The sequence below is a fragment of the Myiozetetes cayanensis genome, unplaced genomic scaffold (genome assembly GCF_022539395.1).
Source record: "Myiozetetes cayanensis isolate MyiCay16 unplaced genomic scaffold, myiCay2020 scf3, whole genome shotgun sequence".
NCBI lineage: Eukaryota > Metazoa > Chordata > Aves > Passeriformes > Tyrannidae > Myiozetetes > Myiozetetes cayanensis.
In genome coordinates this window covers 3,107,301-3,119,472 of record NW_026087521.1, presented here as the reverse complement: position 1 = coordinate 3,119,472, position 12,172 = coordinate 3,107,301, and the positions used below count along the sequence as shown (strand labels likewise).

Genomic DNA, 12,172 nt, shown 5'->3' with positions numbered 1-12,172 from the left:
CAGCAGAACACACATGTGGCTCTGTACCCAGCAGAACATCTCTGGTGGCATTAGACAGACCAGCCTGCCTCTGAGTACACTCAGATGTTCACAGTCTGCTGTTCTACAGCCTCTCAGAATATAATTAGCATTGTCAGGCTACGTATTTTTCCTTGCCTAATTGCAAATGTTTTGTAACAACCCTTAGTCATGCTACCAGCCTAAGGTTGGGAATGCTCTGGGACACCTTAGAGCCCCTTCCACTACCTGAAAGTGGTACAAGAGAGCTGGAGAGTAACTTTTGAGGTGGGCTTAGAGTGACAGGACAAGGGAGAACTCCTTTAAACTGACAGATGGCAGGTTTAGATTAGATATTACGGTTAGATTTTAGTCTACAGAAGAGAAGGCTCAGGGGGTATTCATTTCACTCTACAACCACCTGAAAGGAGGCTGTAGTGAGGTTAGGGCTGGTTCCTCAGAGAGGTTGTGGCTGTCTCATTCCTGGAAGTGTTCAAGGCCAGGTTAGATGGCACTTAGAGCAAGGTGGTCTAGTGGATGCCCATGGCAGGGGCGTTGTAACTCAGTGATCTGTAAAGTCCATTTGAAACCAAACCATTCTTGATTCTGTGACATTCGGCAAAACTCCCTGGGCCTTTTACACCCAGGATGTGAGGCTTATTCCCAGGGACAGGTGCTGTGGAACAGAGACACCTGTCCCCTCCCATAGAGCTGTGTCAACATGGCTTTCAGCTGGCCCATCCTGAGTTCCAGGACCTGGTTCTTGCCACTCTCGGCAATGACCACCCAAGGTCCCACGTCCTTGGGGTTCTTCTCGCAGCAGGCACTCGACCAGGTGTAGCTGGGCTTATTATCTCTGCCTTGGCAATATTCCCAGGCACATTCCTTGGCATTATAGTTGTTCCCAGGCACAGACATAGGTGATGTTACAGCCCTGGGTCTTCCTGATCACAGTTTGCTGCTGTAATTTTTTCCAGGCGCTGCCAGTGGGTTTCTCATCCTGGGGCACTATGTTGGTGAGGGTGAAGGTAGCCATCCTGCTGCTGTAGTCGAGGTGATGGCCTTTGAGGTTCAAATGGCCCCAGTTCAAAACCATCAGGTTCTTGTAGTCTTGTAGGACAGCCTGGCTCTCGTGGAGTTTCTCTAGGCTGACATTGTAACCGTGTAAGAGGGTCGACCCTTTTTCCACAGTTTTGGGATAATTTGAACCCATCAGCTTGACAGGTAAAGAAGAGGAAAAAGTGTTAGTATTGGGGATGGGAGTGATGGAGCAGATTTCCCTGGAGCAGAAGTCTCTGAATGTCAGAACATATTTTTTTTTCACATCAGTGTATGAAAATGACTGGATTTGAGAGAAATTGCCCCTCATGGAGGAACTAAATCTTTTTTTAAAAAAGAAGTTCAGAATCCTATTGTTCTCCATTTGACTTGAGACCGTTTTGATCCAGCCTGCAGCCTGTGGTGGAGGTATGGGTGGATACATGAAACAATGAGCATTTTCCACTCCTATGTTTGAAAGGTGATTTTGGTGAGACCTGTCCGCTGCCGCATCTGGTTCCCTTTCCTGCCATCTTCTCCACACCCCACATCTGCCCAGCGCTCTCCCCAGATCCTCCCACCCCCATTCTCTGATTCCACCTGTGGCTGCTACAGGTGCACCACACTCCTGGAACAGCAGTGTTTGCCTCCTCTAACCCCAGACACGGGGAGATGTGTTGTGGTGATGGAGTCTGAGGTTACACGAGATGAATCCCAAACATTGGGTCCTTTTCCATGTCTGTGTAGAGGGGTGGGAGGAAATAGAAGTGTTTGGTTAAATGCTGCAGTTCATCTTTTAATGACTGGAGGGTGACATGCTGTAACAGAGGACACTCACCTGGGGCTCAGCCCACCATGTTTGAGGTCTCTTGCCAGTTCCAGGCTGGGAGATGTAAACAGAGCACACAGAAATACACTCGATTGTGCCATACAGGGTGGCATAGTAATACCTGTTGTTGTAGCACTGGCAGATCCAGGCTGGGTTCTAAATCTCCAGGGCTTCATTTGGGGAATATTCCCACAGAAAAACTGAGGACATGAACTTTCAAAGGATGCCACCACCTTGCAGTGTCCCAGCCAGAGGCAGCTCATCCAGACCTGCAGCAGCAGCACAGCATCATAGGAGGATTTCAGGAGAAGGGTTCTTGGTCCCCTGGAAGGCAAATGGAGAGGGACACTGAACTTGGACAGAGCATGTCATGGCCTGGAGTAATTTTTGTGCAGGTGGGACACAGCTGGCAGAGGAGGGGAGTGTTTCCACTGCTCATTCATTCACAAGGAAATTGGACTAATTTTCCTGCACTTCCAGAAGTCCAGGAATACTGTAACAACATGTTGGTTGTTATAACCAGAAATAAGTAGAAGAAGCAATGGACCTCTCCTCATACCCCTAGGGTGGAGAAGCTCCTGGTTTTCCATTTCACTGCTTTTTATAAAATTTGTGCTCCAGCCCTTAATAACTGGCACTGCTCTGCCTTTCATGTCAGTGCAGGCAGTGCCCACGTGTTGTCCAGACCTGTGCACTTCCTGGATGGAGAAGTGCTGGGAGTGATGTTGAAGGAGCTCTGCTGCTCATTGATCCAGCTCCCATGGGGTCTGTTTTGTAAGACAAACCTCCATTTATTCAACTTGTAAGAAATCCTATTGGATCCTCCAGTCTTCTCCCAGTTGGGAGCCCAGAGATTCCTAGACAAAGTACTTCTGGCAAGCTTTCCATGTCATGTTTGAAAAGAAGCAGGACTTCCAGCACTTTCCTAGAGAAATTGTTCCAAAGTCCAGATCTGGCTTCTCCCCAGGGATGTTTTCCTGATTCCCACCTCAGTTTTCTTTCTATCAGATGCTACAGGCAGCTGTCCAACCTCATGCTCAAGTCAGGGCAAGCTGGGAGGTAACTGAGCAACTGCAGGGAAATGGAAAAGCCTCTTGTGACTGCAGTACTGGAAAAGGGGATTTTGAACCAGAGGAGAGTAGAATTTCCACTTTAATGCCCGGCACTCAGTGCTCTGCTCCAGTTGACAAGGTGGTGATCAGTCACAGGTTGAACTTGATGATCTTGGTGGTCTTTGACAAACTAATTATTCTGTGATTCTACTGAAAAAATGAGGGACCACCAAAGTCTTATCCTGAGTTTTCAGTCCCCATGGAAAAACAAAGTGAATAGCCAAAGAGATGCTAAGGAGATTGAGCACAGCAGGTCTTCAGGACAGAGTAAATCACAGCAGCAGAAGCCAAATGGGCATAAGAAAACAAAATCTAGGAAAGAGAAATGTTGCTTGGACATGTAGATCAAGGAGATATGTGCTGTTCAGGACTGCTCTCCTTCGAGGGCAGCAAAGATCCCACGGCCACAGCAGGATCTGGAGGTGTCTGGACACTGGACATTCCACCCTCGCTGACCTGTGTGCCACCTGTGGTTTTTGGGAGGTACTCTGCTGGTGTGAGCAAGGACAGAGACAGAGACACCTCAGCCAAGGCCAGCACACTTTGCAACAACCAGGATGCTGAGACATGCATGTCTCACCTTCCTGCTGTGCCGAGTATGTTCACGGAATCTTTATAGGCAGAATCATAGAGTGGTTTGGGTTGAAAGGGATCCCAAAGGTCATCTCATTCCAACCCCCTGCCATGAGCAAGGACACCTTCCACTAGGTCAAACTGCTCAAAGTGCCATTGAACCTGGCCTTGAACACTTCCAGGGATGGGGCAGCTGCATTTCACCTCTGCCAAGTGTTCAAACGAGTGTGAGCCTCAAGTGATGGTTAAAAAACTGACCCAGACCAGACCAAAGATTTGAGGTTCCCAGAAAAGGCAACAGCTGCTTCTTCTGTCCCTCCCTTGTGTCCCAGAAGTGATCCTAAAGCACCTCTGCTGTGCAGCTCTCCCTTAAGGAACACGGCCCATCTCTCATGTGAACAACACAACCCTTGTCCAGGGACACGTAAGAAGTACCACTTTTATGGGAAAAAATGTGAGAAAGAGATTGACTGTGCACACCCCAGCACTTCTGTGGGTTGGGTGTTGATGGGTGAAGAGATGGCAAGCAAGGAAAAAGCAGGATGTTAGCCTGGGGAGCAGGGGTAAAATGTGGGTGGCAAAAGCAGTGATGCAGAAGGGAAAAAGGAGCGCTGTGTACGTACCTGTGACACACGAAAACCCTAAAATAATCTAATAGAAAAAAATGTTACAAAAGAAGAAATAACCCCAAAATATCTGTTTATGGGATTCATTGATCCTAACTCAGGCTTTTAAAAACAAATTTCCAAACCTGCCCTTTATAGTCAATGGAGAGGAAAAGGTGACTCCAGGCATGAGTTTGTGTATAAAGACAGTCAAAGCTGACAGCTTGGTTATGGATGTCTGACTTTAAGATACTTAAAAGCCTTGTGCAAAAAATCCACCCCCTCTCCTGCTGACTCTGTTTTTGGGATATATCTGGAAAAGCATTGCAGGCCAAGCTAGTAGGTTTGACTGGAAAGGTTCTCACACTGTGCAGTTGTTCCCCAGGTAAAAGGGAAGCCCCAAGGTATTGAAATAACTCTGGAGCCTGGATTGGTGGAATTTCCTTTTCTTTCCACCATGCAGTGAGAACAGCACACTTCTTCCCATAAGATGCTTTATCATAAGATACAGCAACACTCACAACTGCACTTTGATTTCAGTAACATGTTGGTCTCTACAGAAACTAACCCATGCTGTGGTCTCAGACAGACATATTTTTAAGAGGATTAAATACCTTTACTTATTAATAAAACCTATTTATTAATCATCCTTTGATTTGTCTTCCTGAAAGACGTTTGTATGTTAGGGCCAGGATTTCACCATGTATGTAGACTCCAAAATCCTGTTGAGATTTGCCTGGTTTGAAGCTGCTCTGAGATGTGCTACCAATGTGGTCTGAGGCAGGGAGCACATACCTTCAGATAACAGGGATTCAGGCTTGTTGAGTCTGGCAAAGGGGAGGCTGAAAGGCACCCTGACAGCTGCCTACAGCTACTCAAAAGGGCAAAGACAACAAAGTCAAGCTCTCTGTGGTAGACCCAGGCACTATAACAAAGGGCAGTAGCCACAGACTGTGGCTTGGAAGGTGCAGGTTGCACAGCAGGATAAAAATGCCTCTAGGCAGGTAATACAGCACTGCCACTGGTTGTTGGGAAATGACAAATGATGAATTGCAGAGGTGACTCAAGGCTTAGCTGGATGCAAACACAGCTGAACCAGTCTACAGCTGACAATGCTTCTGCATCAAGCAGGAAGTTGAATTAGAGTCCTCCAGCCGGTGTTGCCAACCAGCATTTCTGTGATCCCATTTTCTCCACCCCCTGCCCTGCCCTGTCACACTCAGACAGTACCTGAAAAATTATAACAACACAGTAAATGGCCAAATCCTCTGGTCCTGAGACTTGTACATTTTTCTACAGCCCAAAGCCACAAAAATCACACCACATACCTCAGAGAGCCAAGAGGAGGACACACTTCCAGAAACCAGGTTCGGAGTCCTCTGGGGAAAAGACACCAAGTAGAGGAGACCCCATCAGCTCGTCTCTCTCTGCAAGGAGACACTGATCACATCCAGCGGTCTCTGCACCAGCCTGGTTCCCCTGCAAGCCACACAAAGCCACCCCACTGGGAGAACCACACTCCAACTGCTCCAGAGCACAGGGCTGGCCCTCTGCAATAAACACAGGCTTTGCTACTGCACATTAGCTGTGCTGAGGGTAATTAGCAGTTACGTCAACATGATTTCCAGTTTGACTGCTGGCTGACTCCACATGGAAATGAGGTTGTTGATTGCAATCAGGAATATGTCAGACCAGACTCCAGAGGAGGAGCCTCGTTGCTCACGAGGAAGAGCAGCCCTTGTGATCAGGGGTTGAGCCTTGGGTCATCTCTGCTGGACTTGGCATCCCCTGGGGGCTCTGTGGATGTGACATGGCAGGAAGGGTCAGCTGTCTGCAGTGGGAAACACTGATCTAGCCCGCACCTCTGAATGTGTCAACTCATTCAGTGCTCGCTGCCTCCAGCCAAGAGAGGGGTGACAATGCTGCATGGTAGGAGGTGGCAGATCCTGCTGATAACAGACATCAACTCCTATTAAGAGGCTCAGCTTGTGATTTAAGAGAAACCCTTAGAGATGCTGAAGCTGCCAGGAGAGCCCTTATTCGTGCTGAGTGTAATCTTAGAATCACGGAATACCCTGAGCTGGAAGGGACCCGTCAGGATCATCAAAGTCCAACTCCTGCCCCTGCACAGGACACCACAACAATCCCACCATGTGCCTGAGAGTGTTGTCCAAATGCTTCTTGAACTCAGACAGGTTTGGTTTTGTGACCACTTCCCTAGGGAGCCTGTTCCAGTGCTCAATCCTCTGGGTGAAGAACCTTTTCCTAATATCCAACCTAAACTTCCCAGTTTCAGGCCATTCCCTCGGATCCTGACACTGAGAAAAGAGACCAGTTCCTGCCCCTTCTCTGCCACTCATGAGGAAGCAGCAGAGCACAGTGAGTCTCCCTTCAGTCTCCTCTTCCCCAGGCTAAACAAGCCAATTGACTTCAGGCACTCCTCACACAGCTTCCCTTCCAGGCCCTTCACTGTCCTTTTAACTATGTGTTTTGTCATTTTGTGTTTTTAGGACTTTCTTCCCTAAGAAAGTCTGTACTCTTAAAAAAACCAGACTTCTGAGCAAAGAGATCCTCTGAGTAAACAGATCCTCAATTCCTAAGTTTTGTTCAATGCTCACACTCATTGATTCCTGAACATACTTGTGATAAAACCTTTTGGGAATGTGATAAAACCCTTTGCTTTTTAAGTGCCCAAGGCATGGCAATGTTTTCCAAGTGCATTTCAAGGACTTATATGTTAAAGACTGTGGCTAAATTTAAACTCAACAAAACCTGCTCTAAAATCAATGAATGTCCAGGGCACAGCTGCCACCAGGCAGATGAAGGCAATTACACTACAGAAGTGCTCATTTCTCTCCGATGACCATAAGGATTCCCAAAGGGACAAGCTCTGCTTGACACCTCTCAAATTACACGAGGTGAGTCCCACTCTGTGTTGACATCCCTACCCCTATGATGTCTGTATTCTATTACTAAGCCATCAAAATACAAAAGAGATCCTTTTCCAAAGCCATTTCCTTATGGGCAGGCCTCTGATGCAAACAGTCTCTCCTCATTCATTGTCATGAGCTTGACCTGTCAATCTAGGAGGAATTTCATGGGAATTTCCTAACCTGCTGCAGTCACAGCACATTCCCTATGTGGGAGGATGTTTTCCTGAGAGAACAACAGAAAAATAATCAGTGTAGCAAGAACAGGAGGGAAGGGTGCACTTCATGCAATTCTGTTTTAATGATCTCACATCCGGATATATTTGATGTGGTTGGAGAAGACAACAGGCAGTGAGGACCAGAGATTATTTCTCCTACTTGTTGGCAGGGTTGGCTGGGGTTAGAGTTGTGCTCTGCGTGTCCCTCTATTCCCAAATAGCTGCTGGCACCAAAGATCACCTGGAATGAAGATGAGCTCATGCTAAACTAGTTATGGGCTAGATGCAAATTCAGGTGCCTGAGCAGTGCAGTTCAAAGCTCTTGGTGCAGGTGACTCAATCTGAGTCAGATCTCCTGTTGGACCAAGAACCAACTCATGGATGCAATTGAGCAAGTCAAAAGTCAGCTCATGCGTCCTCTGGGCTGACTCTTCCCCTTGGGATCCAACCTTCCCGTGCAACACTCCTATTTCATCCCAAAGAGGTGACCTCAGAGGGCTGAGGACAACCCAGGAGGACCAGTGGAACTTCCTTTGTGGCTTGGTTTTCTGCTGGAGATGCCCTTTCATGGAACACAGCCATTGCCAACAGGATGTGTGAGAAAACCTGAGTCTTGGTGCTACGGACGCAGAATTTGATGCAGAGAACAACTTTCTTGTAAAAATGTACCTCTGTCCATAAGAAGTAAATGGGAAAATTTGAAAGGGGTATTTCCAGCAGTATGTCAACAGTGAGTCATCAACTGTGGTAAGCTGAACTCAGCATTTCCTTTGTTTTGTGGGTTTCTGTACTGATGCGGTTTTGAAAGTGTTGACTATGGGCAGCATCCGACTTTCCAAGTAGGACAGAGGGGAACGGGGACACAAAGGGTAGAGGGGTTTGCAGGTGTAATTTGAGCAGGGTGAGAAAATCAGCCATAACAATGAGCACATTCTTCAGTGATGAACCAGGATTTCCCTCAAACAAAATCAGACAGGAACCCACCAGAGAAATGCAGAAATCTGCAAGGGGCCAGCTCAGACCTCACCCCAGCTGGGTCCCTCATCAACCTCAGGGTGGAGGCACTGATTGCAAAGACGTGGACTTGATCAAACTGTCCAGTGTGAACACTTGGAGACACCATAAAGCTCAGGATGGGGGCAACCTTGAGCACTCTGATCCTGCACTGGTGCTAGATCTGCTGCAAGGAAAAGTTTGGACTCTTCAGAGCTCCCTTCCAGCCTCAGTCTTTCCATGATGATCTTTTCTGGGTTTGCATGCTTTGGCCTGTGTAACTTCAGTGGGAGTCAAACCTGTTGGCTCTCATGCCCAGTGTGTGGATGTTGACCCCACGGGAGCAATGACCTGGAATGTGCCACCTACTCTTGTATCAGCCAAAACTAAAAGTCCCTGTGAAGGGCTGAATGCACAAGTGTGATGAGGAGCAGCTGAGGGAGCTGGAGAAAAGGAGGCTCAGGGGAGACCTTCTCCAAAATACAGGTCAATATGAGCAGGGCTGGAACAACAAGAAGGACGGAAATATCAGGTTTAGCACTTGGTTTCTATGTCCTGGTTCTCGTTTTTTGGTCAGCCGCAGACCAGAATCACAGAAATCAGCACAAAATGCATCGGTTGGTGCTTTTCTGGTTTTTTGGGGTGTGGGTTTTTTTTTTTGGTGGTTACAACAGTTTCCTATAAATGCAGAGCTGTTATCATCATTCCCTGCGGGGTATTCTGGAGGTTGTACTACAGGAAACACTATGCTGAGAACGTGACCCTTTCTTTGTACACCACTCTCACACTTGATCCTGGATATTATCATCCAGAGGGGTTTGGGTTGGAAGGAACATTAAAGCTCATCTCATTCCAACCCCCCACCATGGGCAGGGACACCTTCCACTAGGCCAGGTGTCCCCAAGCCCTGTCCAATCTGGCCTTGGATACTTCCAGAGATGGGGCAGCCACAACTCTGAGCAACCAGGGCACACCAGGGCCTCCCCACCTCCACAGGTCAGAATTTCTTCCCAGTATCACATCTAATCCTGCCTTCTGTCAGTGGGAAACCATTCCTCCTTGTCCTGTCCCTCCAGGCCTTACTCGAAAATCTCTCTCCAGCTCTCCTGGAGCCCCTTTAGGCACTGGAAGGGGCTCTCAGGTCTCCCTGGAGCCTTCTCTTCTCCAGGGTGAACACCCCCAGCTCTCCCAGCCTGGCTCCAGAGCAGAGGTGCTCCAGCCCTCCATGCATTCCCCATGGATGCCTCATTTGGAAGGCACACTGGGGTTAGTGGCACAAACTTACCATTAAAATCCATGCAATTATTTAATATCAACCCCATTCTCCTGCAGGATTAAAACAGGGAACACTCCTCTTTATTGTAACCTGGGGCAACTGCTCAGCCAGGTTATTCCATTACAGACTTCCCCTCTCCTAAAGATCACAGGTGTCCTCCAGCTATATGGGCATTATTTTTCAGTGCTTAAAGCATGAAGTCTTCTGCTCATCTGAGATTCCTTCTCTGTGTGTCACACTATGTACTGAACTTCTATTTTTACTCTTGGAAATCACTCAGACATTCAGAAAACAGAGGAACATACTTAGAGATATTATTTACTCTCAAACTACTCCTTTGTACTCCAAATTATTTTCATTTCGCATCCATTCAGCCTTTAAAAGGCTGCATGTCATTTATTCTCAGTCATTGAAACAAATTGACCTGCAGAAACAACTTGTTCCTGAAGATAAGTAAATAACATTTACTAATGGCAGGTGAAAACTCATAGTTTTATTGATTTCTCTGCCATCCATGGACTGACTTTCCTGCAGAAGACAAATTTCAGCTTGTTACAAACATCACAATTAATATATTTTTTCATTTCAATATTGCACTTTGTTGCAATAAGGTTAGATAACTTTACTGATAAGCTGGAAGAAAAAATAATAAGCCAGTATGGAGAATTTCTTTGTCTACATTCTTCCTAGTGGTGTTCAAAGGCAAAACACACAAGGCATTAAAAACTGGACTTGTTCTTTCCCGACTAAGCTGTCTGAACAAACCCCATCCTGAAAATCCCGTCTGCCCATCCCAAAAGCCGTCAGGCTGTCAGTAACCTACATCAGCCACAAACCACGAGGCAATCGGGTTTTATTTCCAAAAAAAAACCCAACTATTTTTAGTGCACGTGTCTCACCCCCCCTATCCACAGCACTGCGAGGACGTCCACTGCACCGTGGTCTGCACGGCACTGAGATGTCCGCCTGAGGAAGGGGCTTTCTCTGGACCAGGGGGCATTTTAGGGCCTTTTTTTTTTTTTTTTTTTTTTTCTTTAAGGAGGAGCACAGCTGTGCCAACAACCCCGACACAGGAAGGGGGTTGTGCTCAGGCTGCTCTCGGCCGGGCTCGGCGGTCGCGCGTAGGAAGTGCTGAGACACTTCCACGTCCACAGCCACTGCTGAGGCCGCAGCACCTCGGTTTCGGCTTGGGGACTGACACAGGCCCAGCGGGGCAGCTGCCTGGGATCCTTGCCTTGGAGTCTTTGACCTGAGCCACTCCTGTCAGCAAGAGCTGAATTGCAACCAGGTTTCGCCTGCAAAGCAGGATGGAGCGCACTTTTAACTTGAGAGCACAGGGGAAATTCTTTGTGAGAAGTGTCAGACCTGGTCTTCCTTTGGTTTGTCTCTGCTGCTACCAAAAACACCCCACCAGGTGCAGGCTGGAGGCCAGGACTTCCTGAGCTCTGACCTCAGCTTTGACAGGGACCTGCAGAAGGACCATTGCAGACTCATAAATCATCTGCCTCATCCTCGGCCTCCCTACCTTGATATGACCAACATAAAACGCTTGGGAGCTTGTGAATGTCCCAAACAGCACAGCAGATAAACCTGGAAAGGACATTTAGTCCATCACCAGCCTCCAGAAGGGTTCAATCCAGAGGGCATCACTCCTGGCAGCTGCCCCGTCCCATGTACTCACAAAAACTTATTTATTGTAGATTCCAGCACATGCCTGGGCAGCACGTCCTTACCTGCATTACCCAATTGCATTGGCTGCCCTTCCTGCTGGATTATTGTTGTATTCTTATTGTAAATCCTAAATGTGTTTGTTACTGAAATTGTTGAAAGGCTGTTTTAACCTTCAGTGCATCAGCACGTCAGGAGGAGCTGGTCAGCCTTGACATGAAGTTATTTAGGTTGGAAAAGCCCTCTAAGATCATTGAGTCCATCCATTAACCCAGCACTGCCAAGGCCACTGCTAAACCATGTCCCTAAATGCCACATCCACATGGCTTTTAAATCCCTCCAGGGATGGTGACTCCACCACTGCCCTGGACAGCCTGTTCCAACACTTGGCAACTCTTTCAGGGAATATATTTTCCCTAACATCCAATCTAAAACTCCCCAGGCACATCTTGAGGCCATTTCCCATACTACAATCTGCAATTCAGGACAACTCCACATAACAGAAAAGATTCAAGCAACATGGGAAATAACACACAAATTCACCCTGTGTTTTAGGTCACAAAATCTGCTCCTTCCTTTAGTGAATAATTTTATTACTCAACCTTTATTTCTGTGCTTTAGAAGTGTTTTGGAAGAGTTTTGAAGCTCAGATTTGCAAATCCCTGTAGCTGAACACACGTGTGCCTCCTTGCTTTACTTGTTCCTCAATTTAAAATTAAAAAAATAAACCATATAAATTAAAATAAACCACAATGAGATCTAAAGTTCAAAGTTACCTAGAGTGAAGAAGCATCAATATAGGTCAGGTAAATCTCAAGGTCTTCACTGACCTCAGCATCAGGAGGTGGCATAGAGAAAGGAGAAACTAGGTCAGCTTCAAAGAAAGGAGCCTCCTTGTGTTGAGCATGCTGGGACTCAATCAGACAGGCCAAA

The 12,172-nt window shown here is 47.2% G+C and overlaps 1 pseudogene; it reads right to left on the bottom strand.

Annotated features, from left to right (window-relative positions):
• Nucleotides 1-654: 654 nt before the first annotated feature.
• On the bottom strand, nucleotides 655-2,899 carry LOC126644422 (uncharacterized; annotated as a pseudogene).
• Between the last annotated feature and the right edge of the window lie 9,273 nt (nucleotides 2,900-12,172).